A 19,153-nucleotide genomic window follows, 5' to 3' on the forward strand; every position below is an offset into this window, starting at 1 on the left:
GAGGCTGTATTGATGAGTACCTGAGACAGTACTCACCATGGACAGAGTTCTGGGGCAGTACACACCAAGCAGACAGTATTCTCAATGGAGACAGTATCTACCAGAGAGATAGTACCCACCAGGCAGAGAGTACTCACCAGGAAAAGAGTACTTGGGCAGTTCGCAACAGGGAAACAGTTCTGGAGTCATTATTCACCAGCAAGACAGTACTGGAGACAGTACTCACCATGGAGACAGCACCATGTACTACACACCAGGGGAAACAGTAGCGCACAGTTCTCATCAAGGAGACAGTGCTGGATATAGTACTCATAAGGAAAACAGTGATGGGGGCAATACACATCAGGGAGACAGTAGTCACCAGAAAGATAGTACTGGAGACAGTACTCATCAGGGAGATAGTACTAGAGACAGTACTCACCAGAGAGATAGTACTGGAGACAGTTGTCACCAGGGAGATAGTACTGGAGACAGTATTGGAGACAGTACCCAGCAGGGAGACAGTACTCACCAGGAAGACGGTACAGGAAACAGTACTGGAGACAGTACCCAGCAGAGAGACAGTGCCGCAGACTGTAATCACCAGCGAGACCGCTCTTGGAGACACTATTCACCAGGGAGACAGTACTGGAGATATGACTCATTAGGCAGAGGGTACTGGAGATATGACTCATTAGGCAGAGGGTACTGGAAACAGTACTCACCAGGGAGATAGTACTGGAGATAGAACACACCAAGGAGACAATATTAGACAGTATTCTCCAAGGAGACAATACTAGACAGTATTCTCCAAGGAGACAATACTAGACAGTATTCTCCTAGGAGACAATACTAGACAGTATTCTCCTAGGAGACAATACTAGACAGTATTCTCCTAGGAGACAATACTAGACAGTATTCTCCAAGGAGACAATACTAGACAGTATTCTCCAAGGAGACAATACTAGACAGTAGTCTCTCCAGATGTGTTACTAGGTGTTTTCTCACAATCATCTCCGTCACCTTGCATGGTATACAAGTTAAGGACTCTGGCCTGTAGTTCAGTGCCTCTTGTCTGTCACCCTTTTTGTATATTGGGACTACATTAGCCGTCTTCCATATTTTTGGTAGGTCTCCTGTTTCCAGTGTCCTACTATACACTATGGAGATGGGGCGGCATACTCTAAGATTGGCGTTATACAGTTAAGCCTTATTTTTCAAGTTTCTGAAGCATGTTCTCACTTTTGCCAGGGTAGAGTACGGGGCTGACGTTATTCTATTTATATAAGCATCTGGAGTTACGTTTGGTGTTGTCAACTCCCAGGTCTTTTTCTCTAGACGTTATAGGGAGGTAGTTTCCCTTCATCGTATATTGGCGTTTCGGTCTCCTGGCTTCTGTCCCCATTTCCATTAACTTGCACTTGTTAGTGTTGTACTCTAACAGCCTTTTCTCGGACCATCTCTGCAACCTGTTTAAGCCATCCTGGAGAGTCTTAAAATCCTTATCTGTCTCAAACCTCCTCATTAGTTTTGCATCATCTGCAAACATTGACATAAAAAACTCAACACCTGCAATCAAGTCATTTACATAAATGAGGAGTATTATGGGACCCAGCACCGATCCTTGAGGCAACCCACTTGTTACTCTACGCCAGACCGACTCCTCGCCCCCTCACGGTCACTTTCTGACACCTGTCTGTTAGGTAATTCCTTACCCATGAGAGTGCGTTTCCGTCTACTCCCGTCTGCCTCACAAGTTTGTATAGTAGCCTTCTGTGTGGTACTGTATCCAAGGCTTTTTGGTAGTCCAGAAATATGCAATCTGCCCATCCTTCTCTGTCTTTCCTTATTTTCGTTACCTTATCATTAAACTCCTAAGAGGTTCGTCAGGCATGATTTTCCTGCTCTAAAGCCGTGTCGTTGTTTACTTACAAACCTAATTCTTTCAAGATGTGCAACTAGTGTTAATCTTATAATTCTTTCAAGTACATTGCAAGGGATGCTTGTGAGGGACACTGGGCTGTAATTAAGTGCTTCTTCTCTATCTCCTATCATGTAGACTGACATTACATTTGCCTTCTTCCTCCAGCTGCGCAATTCACCCCTGTGTAAGTGACTTATTATAGAGTAGTGCTAGAGGTATGCTTAGGTCCTGTGTTGCATCTTTAAACATCCATGGTGATATTCGATCTAGCCCAGTAGCTTTACTTACTTCCAGTGATGTTAGCTATATTCCTACTTCCTCCGCTGTTATCTCAATATTTAGTAGTTTCTCGTCAGGGGCTGCATCCTCATCTAGTTCTGGGAGCTGTTCAAGCTCAGTAGTGAACATTCCAAAGGAAGTTGGCATTGATCTCCTCACAAATTTATTTTATCATTTTCTGTATACTAATAATAATAATAATAATAATTTTTATAATAATTTTTATTTAGGCAAAGGTACATACATAAAGAGATTTTACAAAGTTTGTTGGCTTTATAGATAAGAGCTAGTACATACAATGCCTAAAGCCACTATTACGCAAAGCGTTTCGGGCAGTACTGGGCTCCCCTTTTTCGTAACCTGGTTACTTGGTCATTCATTGTCATTTGCCTTCTTATATGGCAATGTAGGAGTTTCGGTTGGCTCCTTGCATAGCAGGCAATATCATTTTCATTGTTTCTTTCTACCAATCTGCTTATGTTTATGTTGTCATTCCTGTCATTGTTGCTTCTATGCCGGTTTATCTGTCCTTTGTCTTCTGTATTTTCTCCACTCCTTCCTGTTTTTATATTTTGCTTCATGGACCTGTCTATTGGCCCACTGGTTATTATATGTTCTCCTACATTTTACTTTAATTGTGGTATGATTCTCTCTTCTGCCTCTTTGCAACTCAGTTTTACTAGGTTCATCATTTCCTGGACCGTCTTCTCTCTACGTTCCTTCTCGCATTTCACACTTTTCAGATACTCTCTTACTTTCATGACACTTTTCAGATACTCTTTTACTTTCATGACACTTTTAAGATACTCTATTACCCCTACTTCTCTTCTTTATAGTCTTCTCTCTCTTCCCTGACTCCTTGTCTTATGGGCACTGTTTGGAGTCCGATCATGTAGTCAAATGTGAAATGAGTGTGTGTGTGTGTGTGTGTGTGTGTGTGTGTGTGTGTGTGTGTGTGTGTGTGTGTGTGTGTGTGTGTGTGTGTGTGTGTGTGTGTGTGTGTGTGTGTGTGTGTGTGTGTGTGTGTGTGTGTCTGTGTCTGTGTATTCACCTAGTTGTATTCACCTAGTTGTGCTTGCATGGGTTGAGCTTTGCTCTTTCGGTCCTCCTCTGAACTGTTTACTAACTACTTTTTTTTCCACACCACACACACACACACACCAGGAAGCAGCCCGTGACAGCTGACTAACTCCCAGGAACATATTTACTGCTAGGTAACAGGGGCATTCAGGGTGAAAGAAACTTTGCCCATTTGTTTCTATCTGGTGCAGGAATCGAACCCGCGCCACGGAATTACGAGTCCTGCGCGCTACCCACCAGGCTACCAGGCCCCTATTGTGTGTGTGTGTGTGTGTGTGTGTGTGTGTGTGTGTGTGTGTGTGTGTGTGTGTGTGTGTGTGTGTGTGTGTGTGTGTGTGTGTGTGTGTGTGTGTGTGTGTGTGTGTGTGTGTGTGTGTGTGTGTGTGTGTGTACTCAACTAATTGTACTCACCTAATTTTGTGCTTGCGGGGGTTGAGCTCTGCTCTTTCGGCCCACCTCTCAAATGTCAATCAACTGTTTCTACTACTACTATTTTTTTTCCCCCACACACTACACACACACACACACACACATCCCAGGAAGCTGACTGTGACAGCTGACTAACTCCCAGGTTCCTATTTACTGCTAGGTAACAGGGGCATGCAGTGAAAGAAACTCAGCCCATCGTTTCTCACCGGCGCCCGGGATCGAACCCGGGACCACAGGATCACGTGTTCAGCGTGCTTTCCGGTCGGCCGGCCTGCTCCCCGACTCTGTGTGTATGTGCTTACCTATTTGTGCTTGCTGGGGTTGAGCTTTGGCTCTTTGGTCCTGCCTCTTAACTGTCAATCAACAGGTGTACAGATTCATGAGCCTATCGGGCTCTGTCATATCTACACTTGAAACTGTGTATGGAGTCAGCCTCCACCACATCACTTCCTAATGCATTCCATTTGTCAACCACTCTGACACTAAGAAAGTTCTTTCTAATATCTCTGTGGCTCATTTGGGCACTCAGTTTCCACCTGTGTCCCCTTGTGCGTGTTCCCCTTGTGTTAAATAGACTGTCTTTATCTACCCTATCAATCCCCTTCAGAATCTTGAATGTGGTGATCATGTCCCCCCTAACTCTTCTGTCTTCCAGCGAAGTGAGGTTTAATTCCCGTAGTCTCTCCTCGTAGCTCATACCTCTCAGCTCGGGTACTAGTCTGGTGGCAAACCTTTGAACCTTTTCCAGTTTAGTCTTATCCTTGACTAGATATGGACTCCATGCTGGGGCTGCATACTCCAGGATTGGCCTGACATATGTGGTATACAAAGTTCTGAATGATTCTTTACACAAGTTTCTGAATGCCGTTCGTATGTTGGCCAGCCTGGCATATGCCGCTGATGTTATCCGCTTGATATGTGCTGCAGGAGACAGGTCTGGCGTGATATCAACCCCCAAGTCTTTTTCCTTCTCTGACTCCTGAAGAATTTCCTCTCCCAGATGATACCTTGTATCTGGCCTCCTGCTCCCTACACCTATCTTCATTACATTACATTTGGTTGGGTTAAACTCTAACAACCATTTGTTCGACCATTCCTTCAGCTTGTCTAGGTCTTCTTGAAGCCTCAAACAGTCCTCTTCTGTTTTAATCCTTCTCATAATTTTAGCATCGTCCGCAAACATTGAGAGAAATGAATCGATACCCTCCGGGAGATCATTTACATATATCAGAAACAAGATAGGACCGAGTACAGAGCCCTGTGGGACTCCACTGGTGACTTCACGCCAATCGGAGGTCTCACCCCTCACCGTAACTCTCTGCTTCCTATTGCTTAGATACTCCCTTATCCACTGGAGCACCTTACCAGCTACACCTGCCTGTCTCTCCAGCTTATGTACCAGCCTCTTATGCGGTACTGTGTCAAAGGCTTTCCGACAATCCAAGAAAATGCAGTCCGCCCAGCCCTCTCTTTCTTGCTTAATCTGTGTCACCTGATCGTAGAATTCTATCAAGCCTGTAAGGCAAGATTTACCCTCCCTGAATCCATGTTGGCGATTTGTCACGAAGTCCCTTCTCTCCAGATGTGTTACCAGGTTTTTTCTCACGATCTTCTCCATCACCTTGCATGGTATACAAGTCAAGGACACTGGCCTGTAGTTCAGTGCCTCTTGTCTGTCGTCCTTTTTGTATATTGGGACCACATTCGCCGTCTTCCATATTTCTGGTAGGTCTCCCGTCTCTAGTGACTTACTATACACTATGGAGAGTGGCAGGCAAAGTGCCTCTGCACACTCTTTCAGTACCCATGGTGAGATCCCATCTGGACCAACAGCCTTTCTAACATCCAGATCCAGCAGGTGTCTCTTGACCTCCTCTCTCGTAATTTCGAACTCCTCCAAGGCCGCCTGGTTTACCTCCCTTTCTCCTAGCACAGTGACCTCACCTTGTTCTATTGTGAAGACCTCCTGGAACCTTTTGTTGAGTTCCTCACACACCTCTCTGTCATTCTCTGTATACCTGTCCTCGCCTGTTCTAAGTTTCAATACCTGTTCTTTCACTGTTGTTTTCCTTCTGATGTGACTGTGGAGTAGCTTTGGTTCGGTCTTGGCTTTGTTTGCTATATCATTTTCAAAATTTTTCTCTGCTTCTCTTCTCACCCTGACGTACTCATTCCTGGTTCTCTGGTATCTCTCTCTGCTTTCTGGTGTTCTGTTATTCCGGAAGTTCCTCCACGCCTTTTTGTTCAGTTTCTTCGCTTCCATACATGCCCTATTATACCATGGATTCTTCTGTTGCTTCTCGGATTTTTCCCTTTGGGCCGGGATGAACCTGTTTACTGCCTCCTGACACTTTTGGGTAACATAGTCCATCATACCCTGTACAGACTTGTCTCTGAGGTCTGTGTCCCAAGGTATTTCACTTAGGAAACTTCTCATCTGTTCATAATTCCCCTTTCGGTATGCCAGCCTTTTGATTCCTAGTTCTTTTTGGGGGGAGATAAGTCCTAGCTCTACCAGGTACTCAAAGTTCAATACACTGTGGTCACTCATTCCCTAGGGCGCTTCCATCTTAACTTCCCTTATATCCCATTCATTTAGGGTAAATATCAAATCAAGCATTGCTGGTTCATCTTCTCCTCTCATTCTTGTTGGTTCTTTGGTGTGCTGGCTTAGAAAGTTTCTTGTTGCCACGTCCAGCAGCTTAGCTCTCCATGTTTCTGGTCCTCCATGCGGGTCTCTGTTCTTCCAATCTATCTTCCCATGGTTGAAGTCTCCCATAATTAGTAGTCCAGATCCATTCCTGCTAGCAACAGAAGCTGCTCTTTCTATTATGTTAATGGTGGCCATGTTGTTTCTATCATATTCCTGTCTAGGTCTTCTGTCATTTGGTGGTGGATTATATATGACTGCGACTATAATTTTTTTCCCTCCATTTGTTACAGTACCTGCTATGTAGGCACTGAAACCTTCGCAGCCCTGAATATCCATCTCCTCAAAATCCCAGCCTTGTCTTACCAGCAGAGCTACACCACCCCCACCTCTTCCTTCCCTCTCTTTCCTCATAACATAATAGTCCTGTGGGAACACTGCATTTGTTATCGTTTTCGTGATCTTTGTTTCTGTGAGGGCTATTATGTCTGGGTTTTCCTCTAGTACCAGTTCTCCAAGCTCATTTGCTTTATTTGTAATTCCATCTATGTTTGTGTACATCGCTTTGAGGCTCACTTTCTTCTGTCCCTTCTCAAATCGCCTCCTTGGTGAGTGTTCTGCTGGCTGTTCCATGGGTGTGAGGACCTGTGAGGTGGATAACAGGGTCTCAGAGGATACTGGGATGAGGGGCGGGGGGATCCAGTGAAGGGGGAGGGACAGGGAGGGTATGGGGTGAAAGGGGAGGGAGGACGGGAAGGAAAGGGGGGGAGGGAGGACTCGGGAGGAGGGGAGGGGTAGAAGGGTGGGGATTGGGTGTGGGGGGAGGGAGATTTTGCTGAACATTTGAGTGGGGGCAGGGAGGGTTTGGGGTAGGGGGGTTTTCTATGCAGTGGAGGGAGGCGGGGTTGTCCTCCCTTCTGGTGTTACTGGGTAGCTGGTTGTGGGTTCCCCCCTCGCCTCTGGGGGTGTTGGGTTGGGAGCTGTGACTTCCTGGTTTTCCCCTCTCGCCCTGCGCCTCTTCCTTGCTTCTGCCACCACGGCTCTCTCCTCCCTTGTCATGTCTCTGTGTGTGTGTGTGTGTGTGTGTGTGTGTGTGTGTGTGTGTGTGTGTGTGTGTGTGTGTGTGTGTATGTACTTGCCTAGTTGTACTCACCTAGTTGTGCTTGCGGGGGTTGAGCTCTGGCTCTTTGGTCCCGCCTCTCAACCGTCAATCCACTGGTGAACAGATTCCTGAGTCTATTGGGCTCTATCTTATCTACATTTGAAACTGTGTATGGAGTCTGCCTCCACCACATCACTGCCTAATGCATTCCATTTATTAACTACTCTGACACTGAAAAAGTTCTTTCTAACGTCCCTGTGGCTCTTTTGAGTACTCAGTTTCAACCTGTGTCCCCTTGTTTCCGTACCACTGGTGTTGAATAGTTTATCATTATGTACCCGGTCATTTCCTCTGAGAATTTTTTTAGGTAGTGATCATGTCTCCCATTTATTTTTCTGTCTTCCAGTGTTGTAAGGTGCATTTCACGCAGCCTTTCCTCGTAACTGATGCCTCTTAGTTCTGAGACTAGCCTAGTGGCATATCTCTGAACTTTTTCCAGCTTCGTCTTGTGCCTGAGTAGGTACGGACTTCATTCCGGAGCCACATACTCCAAAACTGATCTTACGTGTGTGGTATACAAAGTTCTGAATGGTTCTTTACACAGGTTCCTGAAGACAGTTGTGATGTTAGCCAGCCTCGCTTGCGCCGCAGACGTCATTCTTTTTATGTGGGCTTCAGGAGAGAAGTCTGGTGTGATATCAACTCCTAGATCTTTCTCTGTGTTCGTTTCATGAAGGAATTAATCTCCCATTCGGTACCCTGAGTCTGGCCTCCTGTTTTCACCGCCAAGTTTCTTTGCCTTACATTTACTCGGGTTGAACATTAGTTGCCATTTGTTGAACCATTCTTTCAGTTTGTCTAGGTCATCTTGTAGCCTCATACTATTTTCCTGTCTTAATCCTCATAATTTTTGCTTCATCAAGAAACAATGAGAGGAACTATTCTATATCCTCTGGAAGATCATTTACATATATCAAAAACACTATAGGTCCAAGAATTGAACCCTGCGGGACTCCACTGGTGACGCCTCGCCTGGCGAGGTTCGACAGTAATCCTGTCCTGTTTCAGGTCTTCACCTGGGTGATGCTTTGTCCACTACGTGCAAGTCACTTGGAAAGACTTTCTACTCTGTGTGAGATCAATCACTTTGGGTGCTATAATAACACTTCTCAACACTATTCTCTGTTTTGTAGTTCCAGTTCTACTTAAGTAGAACCATGCTGACCCACACTGCCCGCTGTGGCATTGGTGTTGCCACAAAAAATCTTTCTTTTTATTTATCTAATCACACGCAATAAGAATTCACTATGATACGATGTTCACTGCACTGTTGTACACTGTGTGAGACCAAAACTAAGTTATGATCGCTATAACACTTAAATATCCGGATATTGATGTTAAATTCACGGACACCTGCTGACACGTTCCCCCCCCCCCCCCTTAGCTGACGACTGTGTGTGTGTGTGTGTGTATTCACCTAGTTGTGCTTGCGGGGGTTGAGCTCTGTTCTTTCGGCCCGCCTCTCAACTGTCATTCAACTGTTACTAACTAATATTTTTTATCACATCACGCACACCCCAGGAAGCAGCCCGGGACAGCTCACAAACTCCCAGGTACCTATTTACTGCTTAGTAACAGGAGCATCAGGGTGAAAGAAACTCTGTCTATTGTTTCTCGCCGGCGCCCGGGATCGAACCCGGGACCACAGGATCACGAGCGGACAGCCAACGTGCTGTCCGCTCAGCCACTGACCCCACCGTGTGTGTACTCACCTAGTTGTACTCACCTAGTTGTGTTTGCGGGGGTTGAGCTCTGGCTCTTTGGTCCCGCCTCTCAACTGTCAATCAACAGGTGTACAGATTCCTGAGCCTATCGGGCTCTGTCATATCTACACTTGAAACTGTGTATGGAGTCAGCCTCCCCCACATCACCCCTTAATGCATTCCATTTGTCAACCACTCTGACACTAAAAAAGTTCTTTCTAATATCTCCCGTGGCTCATTTGGGCACTCAGTTTCCACCTGTGTCCCCTTGTGCGTGTTCCCCTTGTGTTAAATAGACTGTCTTTATCTACCCTATCAATCCCCTTCAGAATCTTGAATGTGGTGATCATGTCCCCCCTAACTCTTCTGTCTTCCAGCGAAGTGAGGTTTAATTCCCGTAGTCTCTCCTCGTAGCTCATACCCCTCAGCTCGGGTACTAGTCTGGTGGCAAACCTTTGAACCTTTTCCAGTTTAGTCTTATCCTTGACTACATATGGACTCCATGCTGGGGCTGCATACTCCAGGATTGGCCTGACATATGTGGTATACAAAGTTCTGAATGATTCTTTACACAAGTTTCTGAATGCCGTTCGTATGTTGGCCAGCCTGGCATATGCCGCTGATGTTATCCGCTTGATATGTGCTGCAGGAGACAGGTCTGGCGTGATATCAACCCCCAAGTCTTTTTCCTTCTCTGACTCCTGAAGAATTTCCTCTCCCAGATGATACCTTGTATCTGGCCTCCTGCTCCCTACACCTATCTTCATTACATTACATTTGGTTGGGTTAAACTCTAACAACCATTTGTTCGACCATTCCTTCAGCTTGTCTAGGTCTTCTTGAAGCCTCAAACAGTCCTCTTCTGTTTTAATCCTTCTCATAATTTTAGCATCGTCCGCAAACATTGAGAGAAATGAATCGATACCCTCCGGGAGATCATTTACATATATCAGAAACAAGATAGGACCGAGTACAGAGCCCTGTGGGACTCCACTGGTGATTTCACGCCAATCGGAGGTCTCACCCCTCACCGTAACTCTCTGCTTCCTATTGCTTAGATACTCCCTTATCCACTGGAGCACCTTACCAGCTACACCTGCCTGTCTCTCCAGCTTATGTACCAGCCTCTTATGCGGTACTGTGTCAAAGGCTTTCCGACAATCCAAGAAAATGCAGTCCGCCCAGCCCTCTCTTTCTTGCTTAATCTGTGTCACCTGATCGTAGAATTCTATCAAGCCTGTAAGGCAAGATTTACCCTCCCTGAATCCATGTTGGCGATTTGTCACGAAGTCCCTTCTCTCCAGATGTGTTACCAGGTTTTTTCTCACGATCTTCTCCATCACCTTGCATGGTATACAAGTCAAGGACACTGGCCTGTAGTTCAGTGCCTCTTGTCTGTCGCCCTTTTTGTATATTGGGACCACATTCGCCGTCTTCCATATTTCTGGTAGGTCTCCCGTCTCCAGTGACTTACTATACACTATGGAGAGTGGCAAGCAAAGTGCCTCTGCACACTCTTTCAGTACCCATGGTGAGATTCCATCTGGACCAACAGCCTTTCTAACATCCAGATCCAGCAGGTGTCTCTTGACCTCCTCTCTCGTAATTTCGAACTCCTCCAAGGCCGCCTGGTTTACCTCCCTTTCTCCTAGCACAGTGACCTCACCCTGTTCTATTGTGAAGACCTCCTGGAACCTCTTGTTGAGTTCCTCACACACCTCTCTGTCATTCTCGGTATACCTGTCCTCGCCTGTTCTAAGTTTCAATACCTGTTCTTTCACTGTTGTTTTCCTTCTGATGTGACTGTGGAGTAGCTTTGGTTTGGTCTTGGCTTTGTTTGCTATATCATTTTCAAAATTTTTCTCTGCTTCTCTTCTCACCCTGACGTACTCATTCCTGGTTCTCTGGTATCTCTCTCTGCTTTCTGGTGTTCTGTTATTCCGGAAGTTCCTCCACGCCTTTTTGTTCAGTTTCTTCGCTTCCATACATGCCCTATTATACCATGGATTCTTCTGTTGCTTCTCGGATTTTTCCCTTTGGGCCGGGATGAACCTGTTTACTGCCTCCTGACACTTTTGGGTAACATAGTCCATCATACCCTGTACAGACTTGTCTCTGAGGTCTGTGTCCCAAGGTATTTCACTTAGGAAACTTCTCATCTGTTCATAATTCCCCTTTCGGTATGCCAGCCTTTTGATTCCAAGTTCTTTTTGGGGGGAGATAAGTCCTAGTTCTACCAGGTACTCAAAGTTCAATACACTGTGGTCACTCATTCCCAAGGGAACACACTGTGTGTGAGTGTGTGTGTGTGTTAATTATTTCGTTTGCTATGAGAGGTTATTAATACAAATTGCGCCGCACAGTGGGTAATGAATTTGAATTATCTTTTGGCTGTTTTGACCCTTGTACAGGACTGGTCTGGGGAGACTTGCCGGGGGGAAATACTTTTTTGTTGAGGCTCTGATGAGTAAATAATTTTATATAACTTTTCTTATGATATAGTGGTAAAGTAAGAACTTAAGATAAATTGGTGATTACTATTATCTGTGTATCTTATTTTATGATGTTTGTGATATCACATGATGGTTTGTGATGGTTTGTGATATGGTTTGTGATATTTTGTGATATCTTATTTCTGAGATGTCAAGTGACTTTATAATTGTCAGTTAATAAGGGAATTTAGACTTTGCCAAGCCATTGGGACTTTTGTACTCAATGCTGATTTGAATTTGCTAGTCCTTTGAGAACTTAGGTTTCGATTGAGTCCCGAGTCCCAGTGACTTTAAGTTTGTTAATTTCTATTGACTTTAAGTTGGCCATTCAATACATTGGTCAATACTTTAACTTTCTCGACTCTAGTGAGACTTTGATATTGAGAGTATATAGTGACTTTGAAATTTTCATAAACTTCAAATTGATTTAAGTTTATGACCACTTTAACATTGAAGCCTTTAGCTGCAACCTAGTGTACCAATGTTACTAGGATTTAGTACCTTTAGCTTATTACTGGTTTAATTTAGCAGCAGCTAGCTGAAGTTTGTTGAGCTAATGTCAAGTAAAGTTTCATGTGCTCTAAATATATTCACCGAATAAACTGGGAACATTTTACTATATATTTTATACCATCCCTAGAACTAAATATTAGAGCCAAGTGAGCTTACTGTAGCTAGTGAGGTGTCTGGAGCTTTGAGCCTTGTTGACGTGTATGAGTCTACTGTCGCATTGGGCAGTATTGTCCACTGTAAGCCTACTGTTTCATTGGTCAGTACTGTCCACTGTAAGCCTACTGTCTCATTGGTCAGGACTGTCCACTGTAGGCCTACTGTCTCATTGGGCAGTATTGTCCACTGTAAGCCTACTGTTTCATTGGTCAGTACTGTCCACTGTAAGCCTACTGTCTCATTGGTCAGTACTGCCCGCTGTAGGCCTACTGTCTCATTGGGCAGTATTGTCCACTGTAAGCCTACTGTTTCATTGGTCAGTACTGTCCACTGTAAGCCTACTGTCTCATTGGTCAGGACTGTCCACTGTAGGCCTACTGTCTCATTGGTCAGTACTGCCCGCTGTAGGCCTACTGTCTCATTGGTCAGTACTGCCCGCTGTAGGCCTACTGTCTCATTGGTCAGTACTACCCGATGTAGGGCTACTGTCTCATTGGTCAGTACTGCCCGCTGTAGGCCTACTGTCTCATTGGTCAGTACTGTCCACTGTAGGCCTACTGTCTCATTGGGCAGTACTGCCCGCTGTAGGCCTACTGTCTCATTGGTCAGTACTGTCCACTGTAGGCCTACTGTCTCATTAGTCAGTACTGCCAGCTGAAGGCCTACGGTCTCATTGGTCAGTACTGCCCACTGTAGGCGTACTGTCTCATTGGTCAGTACTGCCTGCTGAAGGCCTACTTTCTCATTGGTCAGTACTGCCAGCTGAAGGCGTACTGTCTCATTGGTCAGTACTGCCAGCTGAAGGCCTACGGTCTCATTGGTCAGTACTGCCAGCTGAAGGCGTACTGTCTCATTGGTCAGTACTGCCTGCTGAAGGCGTACTGTCTCATTGGTCAGTACTGCCTGCTGAAGGCGTATTGTCTTACTAGTAAATACTTTGCAGTAGTGCACCAGTATATATTCTGTCCTACAGGTTAACACTGTTATCAGTAGGCATACTGTTGCACTGGTTAGTATTGTTACTATTAGGCCTACTGCCTCTCTGTTCTCAGTGCTGGTGAGTCAGACAAACAGCAACAAGTGTTGCACCAAACACTGAGACACACTGAGAACCGCTCGTTGATGTTTACTAAATAAATACAAAATACATTATAAGAAAGCGTTTATTAGCAGTGACTTTCCAGAGTGTTTACTCGCGATGTTTGATTCATTGGAGCTTTATTATGATGTTGGCTACACTGACACCCACTAAGCTTTACTTACAACTGATATTCATGCAGCTTTACTTTTATCGTCACCGATATTGATATTCAGTGTGCTTTATTTACGACAAGATAAAGTGACATGTATACAGCATCAGTTATAACGTCAGCAATACTCTAGTTCACTAAGCTTTACTTGCAACATGATTAACTGACATCCATACAGCTTCACTTATAACGTCAGATATACTGACATACACAAATCTTTAATTACATGATAAATTGACATCCAAACAGCTTCACATATAACGTGAACTATAAAGAGAGACATCCAGTTTCACTTGGCAGATATACTGACATCCATTACCTACAGTGGGCAAGATATACTGGCATCCATTATCTACATATGGCAAGATATACTGACATTCATTACCTACAGATGGCAAGATTTACCGACATACATTACCTTCAGATAGCAAGATATAATGATATATATTCAATTTCACTTGGCATATATTCTGACATTGATACAGCTTCAAGTGTGACAGCAGCTATACAGCCAGACAACAAAAATGAAGGTTTAAAAATTCTCAAAATTGAAATCCAGTTCATTTCCTTCTGGGGCACAAGGGCAGGGCTGGCGGTAACACAGGCAGGTGGGCATCTTCAACGGTCCTGCAAGGAAGAGACGAGTCATTAGTCATCATGTACCGTCGTGTAAGGTAAGGTGAGACAAGGCCAACCAGGGGTCATCAGGGGTCTGCCTGCATGACAATATTGTACTTGATCAGGTTCTGAGGAAAAGAAGTTGGGATATCAGGAAAGAGCGAAGGAACGGTGCCCAGTCTCGGTTACTGAACCTTACAAGGAGCCAGGCTGTTGCTCGACCGACCAGTCCCAGTGGATGAACTGCCTTCCACAAGATATCACCTCCCAGAGACACGAAAGCTCGCAGACAAAGATCACACGTGATAATACACACACATACACACCCAACGGGTGAGCAGTACGAGGGACATGATCACCACATGCAAGATTCTCAAAGGAATTGATAGGGTAGATAAGGACATGCTATTTAACCCAAAGGGGCACACGCACTATGGGGGCACAGGTGGAAAGTGAGTGCCCAAATGAGCCACAGAGATATTAGCAAAAAAAACTTTTTTAGTGTCAGAGTAGTTGACAAATGGAATGCATTAGGAAGTGATGTGGTGGAGGGTGACTCCATACACAGTTTCAAGTGTGGGTATGATAGAGCCCAATACGCTCAGGAACCTGTACACCAGTTGATTGACAGTTGAGAGGCGGGACTAAAGAACAAGAGCTCAACCCCCGCAAGCACAAATAGGTGAGTATAAATAGGTGAGTACACATACACTCACACACACACACAGGGCTACCTGGCTGAGTGGACAGCGCTCTAGACTCGTGGACCTAGGGACCGGGGGTTCGATCCCAGCAGCCGCCGGAAAAACAAATAGGCAGAGTTTCCTTCACCCTGATTCACCTGTTACCAAGCAGTAAATAGGTACCTGGGAGTTAAACAGCTGCTAGGGGCTGCTTCCTGGGTGTCCGTTTGTGAAAAAAATAGTAGAGAATAACAGTTGAGAGGCTGGCTGAAAGAGCAGAGCTCCACCCCCGAAATGTTGAACTTGGGGAGTACTTGCAGTCTCCGTGGTGTAGTGGTAAGACACTCGTCTGGCGTTCCGCGAGCGCTATGTCATGGGTTCGTATCCTGGCCGGGGAGGATTTACTGGGCGCAATTCCTTAACTGTAGCCTCTGTTTAACGCAACAGTAAAATGTGTACTGGGATGAAAAAACGATTCTTCGCGGCAGGGGATCGTATTCCAGGGACCATAGGATTAAGGACCTGCCCGAAACGCTACGCGTACTAGTGGCTGTACAAGAATGTAACAACTCTTGTATATATCTCAAAAAAAAAAAAAAAAAAAAAACTAGGTCAGTACACACACACACACACACACACACACACACACACACACACACACACACACACACACACACACACACACACACACACACACATGTGGTGGAGGGTGTGGAATGGAATGTAAATGGAATGCATTAGGAAGTGATGTGGTGGAGGCTGACTCCATACACAGTTTCAAATGTAGATATGACAGAGCCCAATAGGCTCCGGAATCTGTACACCAGTTGATTGACGGTTGAGAGGCGGGACCAAAGAGCCAGAGTTCAACCCCCGGAAGCACAATTAGGTGAGTATAATTAGGTGAGTACACACACACACACACACACACACACACACACACACACACACACACACACACACACACACACACACACACACACACACACACACACACACACACACACACACACACACACACAGGGGGACTGGTAGCCTGGTGGAAAGCGTGCAGGACTCGTAATTCTGTGGCGTGGGTTGGATTCCCGCAACAGGCAGAAACAAATGGGCAAAGTTTCTTTCACCCTGAATACCCCTGTTACCCTGCATTAAATAGGTACCTGGGAGTTAGTCAGCTGTCACGGGCTGCTTCCTGGTGTGTGTGGGTGTTGTGGGAAAAAAATAGTTTGTAAACAGTTGATTGACAGTTGAGAGGCGGGCTGAAAGAGCAAAGTTCAAACCCTGCAAACACAACTAGGTGAATACACACACACACACACACACACACACACACACACACACACACACACACACACACACACACACACACACACACACACACACACACACACACACACACACACACACACACACACACACACACACACACACACACACACACACACACACACACACACACACACACACACACACACACACACACACACACACACACACACACACACCTCAGGAATCTGTACACCAGTTGATTGACGGTTGAGAGGCGGGACCAAAGAGCCAGAGCTCAACCCCCGTAAGCACAATTAGGTGAGTACAATTAGGTGAGTACACACACACACACACACACACACACACACACACACACACACACACACACACACACACACACACACACACACACACACACATCTCTTTGCACATTAGAGCAAGGACAAGTTCCAGAGATAAGAGAAGGAATAATTAACCAGGCACCACTAAAGGAATTTGAGATTACCAGTGGGGATGTAAGGAAGCATTTGGTAGAGTTGGATGTGACAAAGGCTATAGGGCCAGATAGAATATCGACATGGATACTAAAGGAAAGAGCAGAAGCACTGTGCCTGCCACTCTCTATGGTATAACATATCACTGGTAACAGGTGAACTGCCAAAAATTTGGAAGACGGCAAACGCAGTTCCGATATACAGACAGGAGGCACTGGCCAGTGTCCCTAACTTGCATACCATGAACGTTATTGAAGAAAATTATGCGAAAAAAGCTAGTGGAACGTCTGGAGCGAAGAAACTTTGTGACACAACTCCAAAATGGTTTCAGGTATGGCAAGTCATGCCTCACAGGATTAATTGAATTCTACGATCAGGCAATAAAGAGAGGGGTGGGCAGACTGCATATTTTTGGATTGCCAGAAAATCTTTGACACAGTACCACACCAGAGACTAGCGCGAAAGCTGGAGATGCAGGCAGGAGTGAAAGGGTAGGTACTCCCTTAGATAAGGGAGTACCTAAGTATCAGAAGACATCGAGTCCCTGTGATGGGTGAGGTCTCAGACTGGGGTAACCAGTGGAGTCCCACAGGGTTCAGTCCTTGGGCCCATACTGTTTCTGATATATGTAAATGATCTACCTGAGGATATAGAATCATTCTTCTCATTGTTTGTTAATGATGCAAAAACAAATGAGAAGGATTAAGACGGAGGAATTATCTTGTATGAGGCTACAAGATGAACTAGACAGACTGAATGAGTGGTCCAACAAATGGCTACTAAAGTTCAACTTGAGTAAATGTAAGGTAATAAAACTAGGCAGTGGAAACAGTAGGGCAGACACAGGATACAGAACGGGAGATGAAGTCCATCATGAAAAGGACAGAGATAAATTGTAGGAGTTATATCACGCCAAACCAGTCTCCTGAAGCCCACATCAAAATCATAACATTGGTGGCATATGCGAGGCTGGCTAACATCAGAACTGCTTTCAGAAACCTGAGTAAGGAATCATTCAGAACCTTGTGTACCACATAAGTACCACGTGGAAGCTGAGTATCCAAATGTGTCACAGAGACATAGGAAAGAACATTTTATGTGTCAGAGTAGTTAGTAAATGAAATGCAATAGGAAGTGATGTTGTTGAGGCAGATTTCATACACAGTTTCAAATGTTGATATGACAGAGCTCGAGAGGGTCAAGAATCTGTACACGAGTAGATTGACGGTTGAGAGGCGGGACCAAAGAGCCAGAGCTCAACCCCCGCAAGCACAGCTACATGAGTCAAACTAGGTGAGTACACGAAGCTTTAATACCTACAAGGAAGGATTATCCAGAAAGAAGCATGATAGCAATGGAACCAAGCAATGGTAAGTAGAACATGGGAAGATTTCATAATGAACCAGTTTACCTGAATATTTTGTTGTGATAGGTGTTGTGAAGTTGCTGTGAAGGTTGTTATGATGTTTGTTTGTATGAAGGTTGTTGTGAAGTATGTTGTTGTGAAGGTTGTAGTGAAGTATGTTGTTGTGAAGGTTGTAGTGAAGTATGTTGTTGTGAAGGTTGTAGTGAAGTATGTTGTTGTGATGGTTGTAGTGAAGTATGTTGTTGTGATGGTTGTAGTAAAGTATGTTGTTGTGAAGGTTGTAGTGAAGTATGTTGTTGTGAAGGTTGTAGTGAAGTATGTTGTTGTGAAGGTTGTAGTGAAGTATGTTGTTGTGAAGGTTGTAGTGAAGTATGTTGTTGTGAAGGTTGTAGTGAAGTATGTTGTTGTGATGGTTGTAGTGAAGTATGTTGTTGTGAAGGTTGTAGTGAAGTATGTTGTTGTGAAGGTTGTAGTGAAGTATGTTGTTGTGAAGGTTGTAGTGAAGTATGTTGTTGTGAAGGTTGTAGTGAAGTATGTTGTTGTGAAGGTTATTGTAAAATATGTTGATGTGAAGGTTGTTTTGAAGAATGTTGCATTGTAGGTTGTTATGAATTGTATTGCTATGAAGTGTACTGCTCTGAAGTTGTTTGCTGTGTAGCTCTTAAGTAAGTTGCTGCTAAGAGAGCTGCTGTGAAGTATGTTGCTGTGAAGTAAGTTGCTGTACTCACTTAATTATACTCACCTACATGTGCTTATTGGGATTGAGCTTTGACTCTTTGGTCCCGCCTCTCAAATGTCAGTCAACTGGAGCTCAGATTTCTGAGCCTATTGGGCTCTATTTTATCTACATTTGAAATTGTGTATGCAGTCTGCCTCCACCATATATAACTGCCTAATGCATTCCATTTGACACTGAAAAAAAATAAAAAATCATGTTAACGTCCCTGTGTCTCATTTGGGTACTCAGTTTACCCTTGTTGGTGTTCCACCCATGCTTAATAGTTTACCTTTGTTTACCCTGTCAATTCCTCTGAGAATTTTGTTGGTGGTGATCATCTTTCCCCGAACTCGTCTGTGTTTCAGGGACGTGAGGTTTAATTTCCCGT

General features: G+C 44.8%; 1 long non-coding RNA gene across 1 annotated transcript; it reads right to left on the bottom strand.

The window, feature by feature from the left end:
- Positions 1 to 13,516: 13,516 nt before the first annotated feature.
- On the bottom strand, positions 13,517 to 18,953 carry LOC123770542 (uncharacterized). Its single transcript, XR_011222206.1, has 2 exons — positions 18,790 to 18,953; positions 13,517 to 14,244 (listed from the first exon to the last, which is right to left on the bottom strand). It is a non-coding gene; the product is annotated as an uncharacterized lncRNA (long non-coding RNA).
- Positions 18,954 to 19,153: the final 200 nt, after the last annotated feature.

The sequence above is a fragment of the Procambarus clarkii genome, chromosome 46, assembly GCF_040958095.1.
Source record: "Procambarus clarkii isolate CNS0578487 chromosome 46, FALCON_Pclarkii_2.0, whole genome shotgun sequence".
In the NCBI taxonomy this organism is placed as follows: Eukaryota; Metazoa; Arthropoda; class Malacostraca; order Decapoda; family Cambaridae; genus Procambarus; species Procambarus clarkii.